General features: G+C 52.7%; 1 long non-coding RNA gene across 2 annotated transcripts in view; it reads right to left on the reverse strand.

The window, feature by feature from the left end:
* LOC140391448 (uncharacterized) overlaps positions 1–17,523 on the reverse strand; it is a 111,987-nt gene that overhangs the window by 937 nt on the left and 93,527 nt on the right. The window lies entirely within an intron of this gene.

The following is a 17,523-nucleotide window of genomic DNA, read 5'->3' on the forward strand; positions in this document are numbered from 1 at the left end:
CTTAACCACACTGAAGGATCTACACACACAGTATTACATGAAGTTACCCCTTTCTTCCCAACTATCTACATTTCCTGAACTCTGAGATGCCCCTTGTTCCCAAACAACATTCAATATGATATAACTCCAAGAGCTGAATCCAGCAGATAATTACCACACACATTTTATTTGTCCATGTTTGGGCAAACCATCTTCAGTTTCAGCAAAGGTTTAACCTCATCAATTCGAGTTTTGGATTTTAACCAGTCACCTTTTAGCAAAAACTTGTTTTCAGGAAAGGCTTTGACAAAGGGTCACCTGGACTCGAAACGTTAGCTCTTTTCCCTCCCTACAGATGCTGTCAGACCTGCTGAGATTTTCCAGCATTTTCTCTTTGGTTTCGGGGGAGACTGTTTTCTTTAAGCTATGTGGCTGTGATGATAGCTTCCTCTACTGTGTCCCTTTCTCCAGTTATTGTGCTACAGATATATCATTCATTTCCTTCGATGTTACCCACCCTATGGACCTGACTTTTAGCATATTAGCTCTCCACTTTGAAGTTACCTCTTCTATACACCGTCGTTTTCCCTCAGTCACAAGGGTAGGCATTTTCTTTTCTACTGGTATGCTAATTTGCATATCAAAACACCCCTTCAGACAGCTGCCCTTATCAATTCCCCTTTTCATTTTTTAATCTTAATTTTCCCAATTCTTAACAGCAGCTAAAAAGAGTCAGGAAGATCCAGATCCATGAGGTATGTGTGGTTAGTGCACTGCTTGTGAACCAGAAGGCGCTGAAGTATTTCCTTCAGGGCCAATGAGCTAACACACACCACAATCTCTGATTCCACACACAACCCCCGGGATGGCTGTGTGCCCAACTCCTCCCATTTCCAACTCCCACTTTGATCCCCGACTCACCCTCTTGGCCATCTCCAAAGCCCCAATGATCTGCAATATAAACAGAGGTCAATGAGCCTTCATCAAAACTAGTGTGATCATTGACCTGAAGCGTTGACTCAGTTCCTCTCTTCACACATGCTGCCTGGCCTGCTGAGTATTTCCAGCATTTTCTGTTTACATTTTAGATCTGCAGTACTTTTCTCTCCTATTATACGCTCCATGCTGGGCATTTGTAACTGTGGTAAGTTTCAATTTAAAATGAGAAAATATCTTTCACTCAATTCAAAGTGTAATCTTTCTGTTAACAAATCCCACTTATGTACATAGAAATAGTACATCGTTGCTGGTGAATTGGTTGGTGTTAATTTTTGCCATTTTTAAACTTGGAAGGAGTCATGCATCAATAAAATACGTCACTATTAATTCATGATATTTTCATTAATACATCCCATTTCTATTGTTTGTGAGATGCAAGTCTCTTGGATGTTGCTGTCTGTATCTCACACGGGCCAGGTTCAAAGAAGCGGAACTGGTTGCACAGCATGAACAACCAAGTTTTGTGGAATTGGCCGAGAAAGTTGTGGTTGTATCAGACTGAAAGCTGAACTTTCGATGAGTTTTGTAAATAAAGGCGCAGAGTACAAAAGCCAAAGGTTTTGCTAAATATCATATTCCTAAATTCTTGAAACCCGAAGGATGAGAGGGGGAAGGATAATGGTAGGGGCGGAGGGGGGTGGGTGGCTAAGGGCCCCAGAAACAGAAGAAGCACCAGGGTCCATGATTCCGCTCGCTGATCCTGAGGAGGAGCTGCTACCTTCTGTACCTGGAGGCTCCTATGAGGGCGCTCCTCAGTGACAGCAGCTCCTCAGCCATGGGTGCCTCAAGTAGCTGCGATGAAAGAAGGTGCTCAACATGAAGGAGCCCCAGAAGTCCCAGGCCATCAGGGAACGGCTGCCAAGGTCATCTCAGACCATGGAGCAGAAAGGTCTACACTCAGTCTCTATGTAAACTGGCAACAAGCTGGAGAACCAGATAATATATATTTTTTAAAGGAGCCTCGATTCACTTGGACTGCGTGATTGAAAATATAATTAAGGAGTTACTGCTAACATGTGCAGTAAAGGTGTTATTTGTTTTGTCAAAATTTCCAGCTATTGCTCGAAGCCCTCTGCTAGTGTGAGAGTACCATAGCTCACCCCAAGGGCTGTTTGGGAGTGTTTGTGGTCACAGTGTTGACCAAGTGCCTGGACTTGAAATTGAGCTAAATGGTAACAGTGATGGTGGGCCTTTATCTGGCTGAAAGGATGATCTTGCAAAAATTGTCTGAAATGTGTATGGTATAAGAATTGTCTGGCACGGCCTTGCGCTTTTGTCATTGCACTGACATGTGGCCCCTTCATGCCCTTCCAAATGCTGCTGCTAACCAACCTCTTTGTCATCCTCCATCTCAAAGAATGCTTGGTTCTCCATTATATCCTCATTGGTCACAGCACCTCCACCTGCTGCACCTGCTCCCCCTCCCGCCAATCCCCCCACTGCCCTCAACCCCCACCATCTCCCATTTGCAGCACAAGATTGTGCAAAACAGAGTAGACTACCTGATCTGGCAGAGGATCTTGGGGGCTTATTGACATGCCCCACCAAAACGATCCATCCAGGCATCTGAATCACAATTCTAGGACACCGGTGGTTTGGTTGCTGGTGGCTCGGGTCACTCTGTGATTGATGTGTATCACTTTTGCTTCCAGCCTAGGGTTTTTCACTGCTCCATCGCTGAACACATTTAAGGCTGGGATAGAGTGATTTTTGGTCTCTCAGGGAATTAAGGAATATGGGAAGCAGGCAGGAAAATGAAGTTGAAAGTCCAATCAGCCATGATCCTACTGATCATGGTCTGAGTGGCCTCCTTCATCTTGTTAGACCTTCTACTTGGTCTAAAGGTTCCTTTGCCTCTATCTGGACAACAATGACACAACAATGTGGATGAAGTTTCAGCAGATTAATAACACTTTATTTAAACTACTAAGTAGTAACATACTCACAACAATTACTGTTGCCGATGTTAAATTTACAGTTGATGTTATAACTGGACAGGAAGATCCCAGAATGGAACCCTGGCTAAAAAGATAAAGGGCGGGATTCTCCTTCGGCCAACGGCAGAATCGGGATACGCGGAGAATCGGTTCCGACGCTGAAATCGCAGCAGGCGCTGTGTTCAAGCCAATTCGCAATTTTCCGTCGTGGCTTCAGTGCGTTCCAGAATGCACGTATAGTAAACGCCGTTGGCATATCATTATCGGGCCCGACCCAGTATTCTACGGGGCCGCCACGATTCTCCGCCTCCAATGGGATGAATTCCTGACTGCGTAGTTCATTTGTGCGTTTACAAATCGTGAAACAGGCACCGTGGCTGCTGAGAGAGAGAGAGAGGAGGTACAGAAAGTGCTCAACATCGCCTACAAGAGTGGATCTAACCACCGCCCCGTGGATGTTCAATGGCATTACCATCGCTGAATCCCCCACAATCAACATCCTGGGGGTTACCATTGATCAGAAACTGAACTGGACTAACCATATTAATACGGTGGCTACCAGAGCAGGTCAAAGGCTAGAATTCTACGGCGAGTAACTCGCCTCCTGCCCCCCAAAGCCTGTCCACTATCTAAAAGGCACAGGTCAGGAGTGTAATGGAATACTCTCCACTTGTCTGAATGAGCTTCATCAACACTCAAGAAGTTCGACATCATCCAGGAAAAAGCAATCTGCTTGATTGCTCTTCCTTCCACAAACATGCAAACCCTCCATCACCGCCGAACAGTTACAGTTGTGTACCATCTAAAAGATGCACTGCAGTAACTCATCAAGGTTCCTTAGACAGCACCTTCCAAACCCATGACCACTACCATCTAGAAGGACAAGAGCAGTAAATATCTGGCAACCCTACCACCTGGAGGTTTCCCTCAAAGTTGCTCACCACCCTAACTTTGAAATATATTGCCGTTCCTTCACTGTCGCTGGGACAACATCCTAGTGCCCTCCCTAACAAAACAGCGGGTGTACCTACATCTCAGGAACTGCAGCGTTCAAGGAAACTACTCACCGCCATCTTTTGAAGGGGCACTAGGGATGGGCAATAAAGGTTGGCCTAACCAGCGACGCCCACATCCCAGAAATGAATTTTAAAAAACAGTGCCATCTTGTTGGCTGGGGTGGTGTATGTGTGGGGAGTGAAGTGTGAATATGCAGCTGCTGCTTGTCGGCCTCCTGAGTGTCAATCGTGAATCCGGCGAATCCAGCACGTTTCTCATTGGAATCGATTGTGTTCCACGTGGCGTCGGTGCTAGCCCCTTAACAGTCACTGAATCGGTCCAGGTGCGGCACCAGTTTTGCTGTCATAGAAGTCCACAAATCCTGCCCGGCGTAAAACACTTAGGGCGGGATTCACCGTTTCCCGACGCTGATTTTGTAATCGGTGATTGGGCGGAGAATCCCTTTTGACGCTGAAATCGGGGCCACCACCTGTTTGACGCAGGTTTTGTATGCTCCGCTCCCTCTGAAATGACGTTATCGTGTCGCGCACTGCATGCCGTTGGGACGGCCTTAGCGTACCACCTGAAGGCCCTCCCTCAACGCTCCGTCTCCAATGGGCCGAGTTCCCGACCGCATGGTTGATATGTGGTCTCAGCAGTCAGGAACCCAGCATGGCAGCTGTCAGATCGGTCCGCGCCTGGCCGGTGCAATGTTTTACTGCGTGACTGCTGCAGGTCACTGCCGTGCACATGCGCGGCAACAGACCCAGCCATTCTCCTGGCATTTTTATCGTGGAAGCCGGGGGTTTTACGCGGTGTGGCTGCTAGCCCCTCACCGGTTGCAGGATCAGTGAGGGGGAGGTGTCGAATGGTTGGGTCCCAGGCCACGATTGTGCAGGGCTGACGATCTGCACCGGTCATGCCAGAAAACATGGTGCCGGCAGTGCTTGACCACTAACCCGCCAACCGTGACCCCACAGCCCACCCCCTGGTCACCCCCCACCAGTCCCTCCAGCCCGAGCAGAAGCCCCCCCCCCCCCAGCCAGCGGCACGGATACCGGATGAGTGTGGTGGCACTGTCCGCAGCCAGCACGCCGGGTTCCTGACCGTTTGGATCACAGATGGTCCGTGCCTTCGAGAACTCAGCCCATCGAAGGCCCCAATTCCGGCATCAGAATCTATTCTCCGCCCGATCACCGATCACTATTTCGGCGTTGGGCTACAGAGAATCCCACCCATCTTCTCTCATAATTATGCTTTCCATTAGCAGTTTGTTTTCCAAAATTCTCCAGGTTTCCCAAATTATACTTTTAAACAAAGCTTCTGCTCCATTTTTAACAATGAATCCAGCCCAGGATTTTACAACAATCCCTTCAGACTTTCTTTGTCTTAGCTGCTGTACAACAGCTCTCTATTGCTTTAACTCTAAATTCACAGGCTGTGTTAAAATGGCAAGAAGCATTTGAGTCACCTCTGAAGTCTGCTGTCCCACTTTAAATCCGGTTAAGGTAGTTGTCTCTTTAATTCAGAATCCTTTGTTTACTCTTCCTTGAATTCTTCTGAACAATACCTTGGTGTCTATTCTTTTAACCCCACCATCTTAGACATTCTTTCTGTCCCAATTCCCTGGTTATCTGTACTGTATCCTTTTCCTTAGGAAGCCTGCATTTTTGCAACTCGCCTGTACTGTCCAGTTTCTCCAAGCAAAATTGAGAGATGTTCACTCCTCAGTGCCCTGTATCCAACTGCAATATATCTAGCCCTCTCTAAGCACAATAGAAACACAGTTAGAACTTAACCAACCCCCACACATACAAACACTTCTGTCCAGCATGAATCTAACTATAGGTTAGATGGGACTGGTTCAACACAGTGGGCTAAACAGCTGGCTTGTAATGCAGAACAAGTCCAGCAGTGCGGGTTCAATTCCCGTACCGGCCTCCCCGAACAGGCACCGTAATGTGGCGACTAGGGGCTTATCACAGTAACTTCACTGAAGCCTGCTTGTGACAATAAGCGATTATTATAAGGGGCTGGTTTAGCACCCTGGGCTAAATCGCTGGCTTTTAAAGCAGACCAAAGCAGGTCAGCAGCACGGTTCAATTCCCGTACCAGCCTCCCCGAACAGGCGCCGGAATGTGGCGACTAGGGGCTTTTCACAGTAACTTCATTGAAGCCTACTTGTGACAATAAGCGATTTCCATTTCATTTTCAGGTTACTCTTCCAGGTTAAATTAAACACACTTAAAACTATAGCTTATTTCTAATGTTAACCAATACAAATATAAATCCCTTAAAACTACCTTTGTTTTCCAAACGCTAAGGGTGGGAATCTCCGCCCGCCCGCTGGGTCGGAGGATCGCCGGGGGGTGGCGTGAATCCAGCCCCGCCGCTCCGGCGCCGGCTGCCGAATTCTCCGGCGCCGGTTTTCGGGCGGGGGTGGGGATCCCGCCGCGCCGGTCGGGGTCTGTGGCAACGGCCCCCCCCCCCCAGCAATTCTCTGGGTCGAGCAGCCACCCAATTTCGGCCGGTCCCGCCTGCGTGAAATGGACATGGTCCATACGGCGGGACCCAGTTGGTAGGCCGTCTACCGGAGTCCTCAGGGGGGTGCGGGAGGATCCGGCTGGCCTGGCCAGCGATCTGTGCAGTGGGGGCACTCTTTCCCCCTACGCCGGCCTCTGTAGGGCTCCGCCATGGCCAGCGCAGAGAGGAAAACCCTGCGCATGCGCAAGAACACGCTGGTGGTTCTGCGCATGTGAGGGACCACGGCAGCCCATCTGCGCCGGTTGGCGTGGCGCCAACCCCTCCGGTGCCGGCCTAGCCCCCAGGGGTGCGGAGGATTCCGCACCTTCCGGTCGGCCCGATGCCGGATGGTTCGCGCCGCTCTTGGCGCCGGCGTCGGGCCATTCAGCCAGTTGCGGGAGAATCCCGCACTTAGTTCCCCTGGGCGGGATTCTCCGCTGGTGGGATGCTCCATTTTGTCGGCAGCCCGGGGGTTTCCCGACGGCGTGTGGCTGCCCCACAATGGGAAACCCAATTAACTGGTCGGCATAACAGAGCATCCCGCCGGCATGGTGAGGCAGAAATGTGGTGCGGCAGGGCAGAGCATCCCACCCCCTGTGTACTGAGGTCAGTCTCAGTGGCCAATCCGATAACAGAATTCTTCATGTGCGTCCTCTGAGCAACTTGCAAAATTGTTCCAACCACTGTAGCCTCAATGGTTCTGTGGGGTCTCTCTTTAAACTTTTTTCTTGCTGAAGGTGAAGCCAGTTCTTTTATTCCATTCAATTAGTTTTCAATCACATGAGTGATTATTTTTATGCCTTCACCAGTAGGCCCCATCCGAAGGTCACATTTGAAACCAGCTCAGCTTTGCTTTATTATCTCCAATGCCATTATTGATCTCAAAGCTGGGGGAAAGCGACACATTTACTACCCTTAATGAAGTGCTGTCTGCATGTTTTCCCTGTTATGTGTTCTACAGTTTAAGTCATTGTGCAGAGCTTTGCTGATGCCAGCAAAGCTTTGGCTTGACTAAATTGACCATCATGCTTTGTTTTTTGAGCCCAGAGTGCAGTTCAGTACAGTTCTTTCCATATCTTCAGTCTTCTTATCTTTTACCTTGATGTTTCGTATTAACACCATGAGATAGGCTGCACACAGGCAGGGTTAACACCACAACCGTTCTACATTGATTGGTATAAAAGAAATGAGGAAATGGTTACATGGTTAAAAAGTGATTGAACACTAAATAATTGGTAAATAATTGGTTGGCTACATGCTCTTACTTCTTGTGTTTACAGTGGACCTCTGGACTGAACTGGAGCCATGTAAGTTAAGGACCATGTGACCTTCATTGGCACCGACATCAGCAGATTACCAATACTTATGGGACTCAATTTGTTCATCACTATGGCACAAAGATCTGTGGCATCTTCTAGGCAGTCTTTGTGTCACTCCAACGTCTAGTGGTAGCTCAGTCTGTACACCCTTGCAATAGGTTCCCTCCTTCTCTACACTATATGACTTGGATGTAGGGATAAAAGGTACTGCAACCAAATTTGTGGATGACACTAAAATAGGAGGGATAGTAAGTTGCAATGAGGAAATAAGAAATTTTCAAATGGATATAGATAGGTTAGGTGAGTGGGACAAAATTTGGCAGATGGCGTTTAACGTGGATAAGTGCGAGGTTATCCATAATGGTCGGAAAAATGGAAAAGCAACTTATTATCTAAATGGAGAGAAACTTCAGAGTGCTTCGGTGCAGAGGGATCTGGGTGTTTTCCTGCATGAATCGCAAAAACTTAGTATGCAGGTACAGCAGGTAATAAGGAAGGCAAATGGAATTTTGACCTTTATAGGTAAAGGAATAGAGTATAAAGGTCGGGAAATGTTGCTGCAACTGTACAAGGCGTTAGTGAGACAGCAACTGGAGTATTGTGCACAGTTTTGGTCCCTTTATTTGAGGAGAGATGCAGTTACATCAGAGGCAGTTCAGAGGAGGTTCACTAGATTGATCCCAGAGATGAGGGGTTTGTCTTATGAAGAGAGATTGAGTAGTTTCAGCCTATACTCCCTAGAGCTTAGAAGGATGAGAGGAGATCTAATTGAGGTATATAAGATGGCATAAAGGTATTGACAAAATAGACGTAGAGCTGATGTTGCCTCTTGTGGGGCAATCTGGAACGAGAGTTCATAGTATCAGGATAAGGGGTAGCAAATTTAAAATAGAGATGAGGAGAAATTACTTCTTTCAAAGGCTCATGAATCTGTGGAATTCACTACCCCAGAATGCGCTGGATGCTGGGATATTGAGTAAATTTAAGGAGGAGGTCGACAGATTTTTAATTATGATGTGGAGATGCCAGCGTTGGACTGGGGTGAACACAGTAAGAAGTCTTACAACACCAGGTTAAAGTCCAACAGGTGTCTTTCGAATCACTAGCTTTCGGAGCACTGCTCCTTCCTCAGGTGAATGAAGAAGTGGATTCCAGAAACATATATATGGACAAAGTCAAAGATGCAATACGAAACTTTGAATGCAAGTTTTGCAGGTAATTAAGTCTACAGGTCCAGGCAGAGCAACTGGAGAGAGGGATAATCACAGGTTAAAGAGGTATGATTTGTCTCAAGCCAGGACAATTGGTAGGGTTTTGCAAGCCCCGATTTTTAATTAGTAATGGGTTGAAGGGTTACGGAGAACAGGCAGGAAAGTTGAGTTGAGGCCAAGAGGAGATTAGCCATGATTGCATTGAATGGAGGAGCAGGCTCTAGGGTCTGAAATGCCAATCCTGCTCCTAGTTCTTATGTTCTTATGTTCTTATCCATTCATGGCTCTCCCCTCCACTGCCTTTTTCCACTTCCCAGCCCAAGGTTACCTCTGTAGGTGGCCATGAGGTTGCTGTTGTCCAGTTTACTGTGCCTGAAGCTTCATCCATCTCATGTTCTAATCCCCTTCGGAGGACCCGCCTCCTGGGTGGATGATGCCCATGGTAGATGGGAACTGCCAGTCTCAAGGGCCATTCTCCCAGATGCTTCTTCCAGACACTTCGTCCCACTCTCCCTCAGCCCTCTTTCAATACACCCATGTATCAGCTGCTAGATAACACCATGGGGGCTGAATCTCAAAACCCTGCTACCTGAACTCTCCCCCTGCAATATGCTCTGGCCACTGTCTGTGAAGACATGTTTCCTGACCCAGCAGCTGCCTGTGTTGCCAGCTTGTTGCCATGCAGACAAAACTGCCGGGGCTCTGGTGCACCATGGACGATGTGAACTTTCTGAAAAGGTGGAATGTGTCTGTAATATTCTGCTCAGTTGCCGTTTTAATTGCCTGAACCACTTTTATGTTGTAACCAAGCGCCATTCCCACAGGACTTGCTGTCCATCTATTGTAAAATCTGGACCTGGCATGGTGACATTGGAACTCCATTCTGACACCACTCCACACCCCCTGCCTCCATCTCCAGTTACAAAGGGACCATAAACCCCCCGCCTTTGTGTGTGAAAGTGTTTCCTAATTTCATTCCTGCAAGGTTTGGCTCTAACTTTAAGAGAAAACAAAGGAGAAACGGCCCACTCGGTTTTTATCCTAAACCACAGTAGTTCAATGTGATGATTTTCCTTTTTTCTTCTCCAATCTCGAAGCCATATACGCTCGACTGAATCAGGAACTGATCTGGTTCCAATTCTTCAGTTGAGACATGATTTTCTGTACAATGTGGCAATTTATTTTAGAAGCTGGTGATTATTTGTGAAGTGGGAATTCTTTGATCCCTTTTATTTGATTATACTGCAGATTTTGCAAATTGGCACTCCGAGTCCTGTCACACCTCCACATAACAGGGCACACTCTATTGTGTATTGTATATCAAAAATTATGAAGGCCACTGTTAGTCATCTGAGTCCAATTTTAGGCCAGAAGTTGTAAAGAGAGACGCGCTCGCGCCGAAGCAGGGAGCCACCAGGCCAGCTGGGTGGGCTAGTCAATGGAAGCCAGGTGGGGGGTGTTCATATGGTTAGATTTGAGCAGGGGGTTAGGTGGTAGGATGGTGTTGCTGGGGGGGGGGTTGATCATCTGACGAGGATGGAAATTGGACATGGCAACAGTGGGGAGGTCAGGGGTAGAGCCGGCCAGGAGGCGGGCCAGAGGATGCGCGACACATGGCTGGGGGGCTGGCCAAGGAAAGGGGATGGCTGATCGGCAAAGGGGGAGGCGAAGTGCCCCCCAACCAGGCTGATCACCTGGAATGTTAGAGGGCTAAACGGGCCAGTGAAGAGGGCACGTGTGTCCGTGCATTTGCGGGTTCTGAAGGCGGACGTAGTCACGCTGCAGGAGACGCACCTGAAAGTGGCAGACCAGGTTAGGCTAAGGAAGGGCTGGGTTAGTCAGGTCTTTCATTCGGGGCTCGACACTAAGACCAGGGGGTTGCGATCCTGATTAATAAAAGGGTTCAATTTGAGGCGGAGGGTACAGTTGCGGATGGGGGCGGCAGGTTTGTTATGGTTAGGGGTAAGTTTGAAGGGGTGAGAGTAGTCTTGGTTAGTGTGTATGCCCCTAATTGGGACGATGTGGATTTTATCAGGAGGTTGCTAGGGAAGATCCCCGACTTGGACTCGCGCAAACTGATCATGGGTGGGGACTTTAACATAGTCCTGGACCCGAGCCTGGATCGGTCGTGTTCAAAAACGGGCCGGTTGCCAGCGATGGCAAAGGAACTGAGAGGGTTCATGGAGCAAATGGGGGGAGCTGATCCGTGGAGATTTAGCCGGCTGTCGGCGAGGGAGTTTTCATACTGCTCCCACGTACACAAGGTGTACTCCCGAATTGATTTCTTTGTCATGAGTAGGGACTTGCTGGCCGGGATGGTGGGGGCAGAATATTCGGCAATTGCCATATCGGACCATGCTCCGCACTGGGTAGATCTACAGATTTGTAAGGACAGCTTTCAGCGCCCACAATGGAGGCTGGAAGTTGGATTGCTAGCGGACGAGGCGGTGTGTGAGAGACTCAGGAGATGCATGCAGAAAGGTAAATGGTACCGGAGAAGTCTCAGCAGCGGTGCTCTGGGAGGCGCTGAAGGCAGTGGTGAGAGGGGAGCTAATCTCAATCCGGGCGCATAGGGACAGGACAGATAGGGCAGAAACGGACCGACTGGTTAAGGAAATGTTACGGATGGACAGGAGCTACGTGGGGTCCCCGAGGCCAGAGTTACTCAGGAAACGACAGAGGCTGCAGGCCGAGTTCGGGGTGCTGACTACAGGCAAGGCCGTAGAACAGCTTAGAAAGGCAAAAGGCGCGATATACGAGCATGGAGAGGAGGCGAGCATGGAGAGAATGCTCGCGCAACAACTAAGGAAGAAAGAAGTGGCTATGGAGATAGGAAGGATTGCGGATGGGGAGGGAAATCTGGTGGGGGACCCAGCAGGGCTGAACAAGGTGTTTAGGGACTTTTATAGCAAGCTGTACACTTCAGAATCCCCCAGGGGACCGGAGGGGATGAGGCGATTCCTGGACGGACTGACCTTCCCAAGAGTGGGTAGGGGAATGGTAGACGGACTGGGGGCCCTGGTCAGGATTGAAGAGGTGTTGTGGGGCCTGAAGGTCATGCAGTCGGGTAAAGCCCCGGGGCCGGATGGGTATCCGGTGGAGTTTTATAAAAAGTTTGCCGAGATAGTGGGGCCAGTGCTGGTCAGGGTTTTTAACGAGGCAAGAGACAGGGGGGTTCTACCCCCGACAATGTCGCAGGCCACTATTTTGCTTATTCTGAAACGGGATAAAGACCTGGGGCAAAATTCTCCGGTATCGGCGTGATGTCCGCTGACCGGCGCCCAAAATGACGCAAATCAGTCGGGCATCGCGCCGCCCCAAAGGTGCAGAATCCTCCGCACCTTGGGGGGCCGAGCCCCAACCTTGAGGGGCTAGGCCCGCGCCGGACTAATTTCCGCCCCGCCAGCTGGCGGAAAAGGCCTTGGTGCCCCGCCAGCTGGCGCGGAAATGACATTGCCGGGCGGCGCATGCGCAGGAGCGTTAGCGGCCGCTCACGGCATCCCCACGCATGCACAGTGGAGGGAGTCTCTTCCGCCTCCGCCATGGTGGAGACCGTGGCGAAGGTGGAAGGAAAAGAGTGCCCCCACGTCACAGACCCGCCCGCGGATCGGTGGGCCCCGATCGTGGGCCAGGCCACCGTGGGGGCACCCCCCCTGGGGCCAGATCGCCCCGCGCCCCCCCCCAGGACCCCGGAGCGCCAATCGGCGCGGCGCGATTCCCACCCCCGCCGAATCTCCGGTGCCGGAGAATTCGGCAACCGGCGGGGGCGGGATTCACGCCAGCCCCCGGCAATTCTCCGACCCAGCGGGGGGTGGGAGAATCTCGCCCCAGGAAGCTTGTGGGTCTTACAGGCCGATCTCTTTGATCAACATAGACACTAAGTTACTGGCCAAGATCTTGCCGACCAGAATTGAGGACTGTGTACCGGACGTAATTGTGGAGGACCAAACCGGGTTCGTAAAGGGTAGGCAACTGGTGGCCAATCTAAGAAGGCTGCTTAATGTGATTATGATGTCCCCGAAGAGCAGGGAGGCAGAGATAGTGGTAGCTATGGATGCGGAAAAGGCTTTTGACCGGGTCGAGTGGGACTATCTGTGGGAGGTGCTGGGACGGTTTGGGTTCGGGGAGGGGTTCATTGACTGGGTTAGGCTGTTATATCAGGCCCCAGAGACTAGTGTAAAGATGAACAGGATGACATCAGATTATTCCAGACTGCACCGGGGTACAAGACAGGGTTGCCCTCTCTCCCCACTGCTGTTTGCGCTGGCCAAAGAGCCCCTGGCAATTGCTCAGAGAGCTTCAAGGGACTGGAAAGGGCTGGTCCGGGGGAGGGGGGGAACATTGTGGCGCACAAAGACTCCGTGAGACGAATAGAGTGAAGTCGATGAGGCTTTATTAAGCGTGTCTGTTCCCCAGCAGCCCGATAGTAAACTGGCCTGCGGGGGAAGGCACCGGCTTCTTATACTTCGCCTTCAGGGCGGAGTATGAGGTCAACGGCCAACCAGGACCAGGGATCTGTCAGCCAATGACATTAGGGCTTCCAGTCCCACATGACCCCCAATACATACTACCACATTCACCCCTTGTCAAAATGAACCCAGCGGGGTGATGCTTCGTATGGTGGTAAGGGTTTACAGTACTGGTCCTGGGAGGATAGAACAGTTACATGGTAGTACCGTATTGGACAGTATCGTCCTGTTACAACTATTTACAGAGGATATAGGAAAAACAAAATGTTCATTGGACAGTCCATCTTTGTTTTACATCGACGCCACGAGTCGGTCGGGCGGTCTGGTCGTCCGTGTCGATCGCCTCGGCCCCGGCGGTGGTGGTGGTGCTTGTACCAGCGTTGTCGCCTCCGGGAGCCGCACGGTTTCAGCTGTCGGTGCAAAGGGGAGGGGGACTGATCCTCCTGGGAAGGGGGCGGTCGCGGGGTGCGGCGGTGGCAGGAAGGGGGGCGGTAGGGTTGATGGTGCCGGGGGGGTGTGCGTGGTGCCGGCGGGCGCCAGATCCCGCAGGGAGACCGTGTCCTGTCGGCCGTCGGGGTACTCCACGTAGGCGTACTGGGGGTTTGCATGGAGGAGGTGAACCCTTTCGACCAACGGGTCTGCCTTATGTGCCCGCACGTGCTTTCGGAGCAGGATGGGTCCCGGGGCCGCCAGCCAGGTCGGCAGCGACGTTCCAGAGGAGGACCTCCTAGGGAAGACAAGGAGACGCTCGTGAGGCGTTTGATTAGTGCTCGTACATAATAACGACCGGATGGAATGGAGAGCGTCCGGGAGGACCTCCTGCCACCGTGAAACTGGGAGATCCCTGGACCGTAGGGCCAGTAGGACGTTAAGTTTGTAGTTTTTGAATTCCCTCCCCTGTACCGTTAGGGTAACTATGCAGAATCCCTGGATCTGTACGGAGTGGGATCCTGCAGCTAGGCAAATCTTTTGTGCGCTGGGGAAGGTAGTTAAGGAACAGCGTCTTACCGTGTCGGGATGTATAAAACTTTCCGTGCTCCCGGAGTCGACTAGGCATGGCGTCTCGTGGCCGTTAATTAGGACCGTTGTCGTCGTCGTCTGGAGAGTCCGGGGCCGAGCCTGATCGAGTGTAACCGAAGCGAGCCGTGGTTGTAGTAGTGGGGTGGGGTCCGTTGTTGCCGTCCAAGATGGCGTCGGGGATGGACAAAATGGCCACCCCCATACCTCGCCCGTAGCTGAGGGGTCACAAGATGGCGTCGGGGGTGGACAAAATGGCCGCCCCCATGCGTCGTACAGGTCGGGGGCGGTCCAAGATGGCGGGGCCCCTCCTCCCCTCGTGGTGGTCGGGACCCAAAATGGCGGCGCCTGCGGGTCGCACATTGAGTGCTGGGGGGTCTGGGGGGCGCTAGGACATCGCGGAGTTCCTGCATTGCGAGCGCCCGGGCCGCGGGCGCTAGGACCGCGCGGAGCTCCCTCGCCGGGGACAGCGGTGGTCGGGGCCAAGGCCGGCGAGTCAGTACTGCGAGCGCTGGGACCGTGAGGAGGTCCCTCGCCGGGGACGGAGATCGGGGTCCAGGTAAGTTGTATTGCCGGCGGGCCAGGCGTGGGGCGCGGGACGGGGGTGAGGGCCCAGGTCGGCGGCGCTGGCGGGTCAGGCGTGGGGCGCGGGACGGGGGCGAGGGCCCAGGTCGGCGGCGCTGGCGGGTCAGACGTGGGGCGCGGGACGGGGGTGAGTGCCCAGGTCGGCGGCGCTGGCGGGTCAGGCGTGGGGCGCGGGACGGGGGTGAGGGCCCAGGTCGGCGGCTCCGGCGGGTCAGTCGTGGGGCCGCGAGCGCTGGCACCGCGCGCAGCTCCCTCGCCGGGGACAGCGGTGGTCGGGGTCAAGGTAGGTGGCGCTGGCGGGTCAGGCGTGGGGCGCGGGACGGGGATGAGGGTGGCGTTCGGGATGCGAAAAACCCCCTCCTCTCCGTGGAGAGTGTTGGCCGGCACCCAAATCGGGAGCGCCGGCGGCGGGTCGTACATGGGCTGCGGGGAGGGGGGTTGGGGAGCGTAGGCGGCGTGCAGGGCTCCCAGTTCTCCCGGGGCCGCGGTGGTCGGGACCCAAAATGGCGGCGCCTGGGGGTCGCACATGGCGTGCTGGGGGGGTTGGGAGGCATAGACTGCCTGTAGGGCTCCCTGTTCTCCGGGGACGGCGGCGACCACGCGGGACCGGCACACCACCGCATAGTGGCCCTTTTTCCCGCAGCTTTTGCAGATGGCTGCGCGGGCCGGACAGCGTTGTCGGGGGTGCTTCGCCTGGCCGCAGAAATAACAGCGGGCGCCCCCGTTGCCACTCGGCGTTTGGACTGCGCAAGCCTGTGGGGTGTCCGGGGGGGGGGGGGTAGGGGGTTTGCCGCGGCGGGTACGTACGGGGCCCAATGGCCTGCCGCGCGGTCGGGGCCGTAGGCGCGGGTATTACGTGCGGCTACGTCCAGCGAGGCTGCCAGGGCCCGTGCCTCTGAGAGTCCTAGTGACTCTTTTTCTAGAAGTCTTTGGCGGATTTGGGAGGATTGCATACCTGCAACAAAAGCATCGCGCATTAACATGTCCGTGTGTTCGTTTGCGTTCACCGACGGGCAGCTGCAGGCTCTTCCCAAAATCAGCAGCGCGGCGTAGAACTCGTCCATCGATTCTCCAGGAGCTTGCCGTCTCGTCGCGAGCTGGTAGCGAGCGTAGATTTGGTTAACTGGGCGAACGTAGAGACTTCTCAGTGCTGTGAAGGCCGTCTGGAAATCGCGGGTGTCTTCAATGAGGGTGAAAATCTCCGTGCTCACCCTCGAGTGCAGGACCTGCAGTTTTTGTTCATCTGAGACTCTCGGCCTGTGGTCGATGTGATGTCGGCCTCAAAGCAAGTCTGCCAGTGTTTGAAGGCTGCTGCCGCATTCACTGCGTGGGGGCTGATCCTCAGGCATTCTGGCATTTAGGCACGCTTAATAAATTGTGGCGCACAAAGACTCCGTGAGACAAATAGAGTGAAGTCGATGAGGCTTTATTAAGCGTGTCTGTTCCCCAGCAGCCCGATAGTAAACTGGCCTGCGGGGGAAGGCACCGGCTTCTTATACTTCGCCTTCAGGGCGGAGTATGAGGTCAACGGCCAACCAGGACCCGGGATCTGTCAGCCAATGACATTAGGGCTTCCAGTCCCACATGACCCCCAATACATACTACCACAAACATAAAGTCTCGTTATACGTGGATGACCTGCTGTTATACATATCGGACCCACTGGCTGGGATGGACGGTATCATGGAAACCCTGAGGGAATTTGGCCAGTTTTCAGGATATAAACTGAACGTGGCTAAGAACGAGTTGTTCGTAGTTCAGGCGAGGGGGCAGGAGAGTAGGCTGAAGAGGTTACCGTTCAGGCTGGTAGGAGAAAACTTCAGATACTTGGGGATACAGGTGGCACGGGACTGGGGCAAGTTACATAAGCTCAACCTGTCCCGACTAGTGGAACGAGTGAAGGAGGAGGTTTGGAGTTGGGATGCGCTCCCGCTGTCACTAGCGGGGAGGGTGCAGACTGTTAAGATGACGATTCTCCCGAGATTCTTGTTCATATTTCAGTGTCTCCCCGTTTTCATCCCGAGGTCCTTCTTTAAGAGGCTGAATAAAATTATCCTGGGTTTTGTCTGGGCGGGGAAGTCCCCGTGGGTGAGGAAGGTGATGCTCGAAAGGAACAGAGCGGAAGGGGGGCTGGCATTGCCGAACTTCAGCAACTACTACTAGGCGGCCAACAGAGCGATGATAAGGAAATGGATGGTGGATACGGGGTCGGTTTGGGAGCGGATGGAGGCTGCTTCGTGCAGGGGCACCAGTTTGACAGCCCTGGTTACGCGCCTCTGCCGCTCCCGCTGGCGCGATACTCCACCAGCCCTATAGTGGCAGTGGCTCTTCGGATCTGGGGCCAGTGGAGGAGGCATATAGGGGGAGTGAGAGCATCGGTGTGGACCCCAATCTGTGGTAATCACCGATTTGCCCCGGGGAACATGGACGGTGGGTATCGACTGTGGCGGAGGGCGGGGATTGCGAGGGTGGGTGATCTGTTCTTGGA

Source organism: Scyliorhinus torazame, chromosome 15, assembly GCF_047496885.1.
Source record: "Scyliorhinus torazame isolate Kashiwa2021f chromosome 15, sScyTor2.1, whole genome shotgun sequence".
NCBI lineage: Eukaryota > Metazoa > Chordata > Chondrichthyes > Carcharhiniformes > Scyliorhinidae > Scyliorhinus > Scyliorhinus torazame.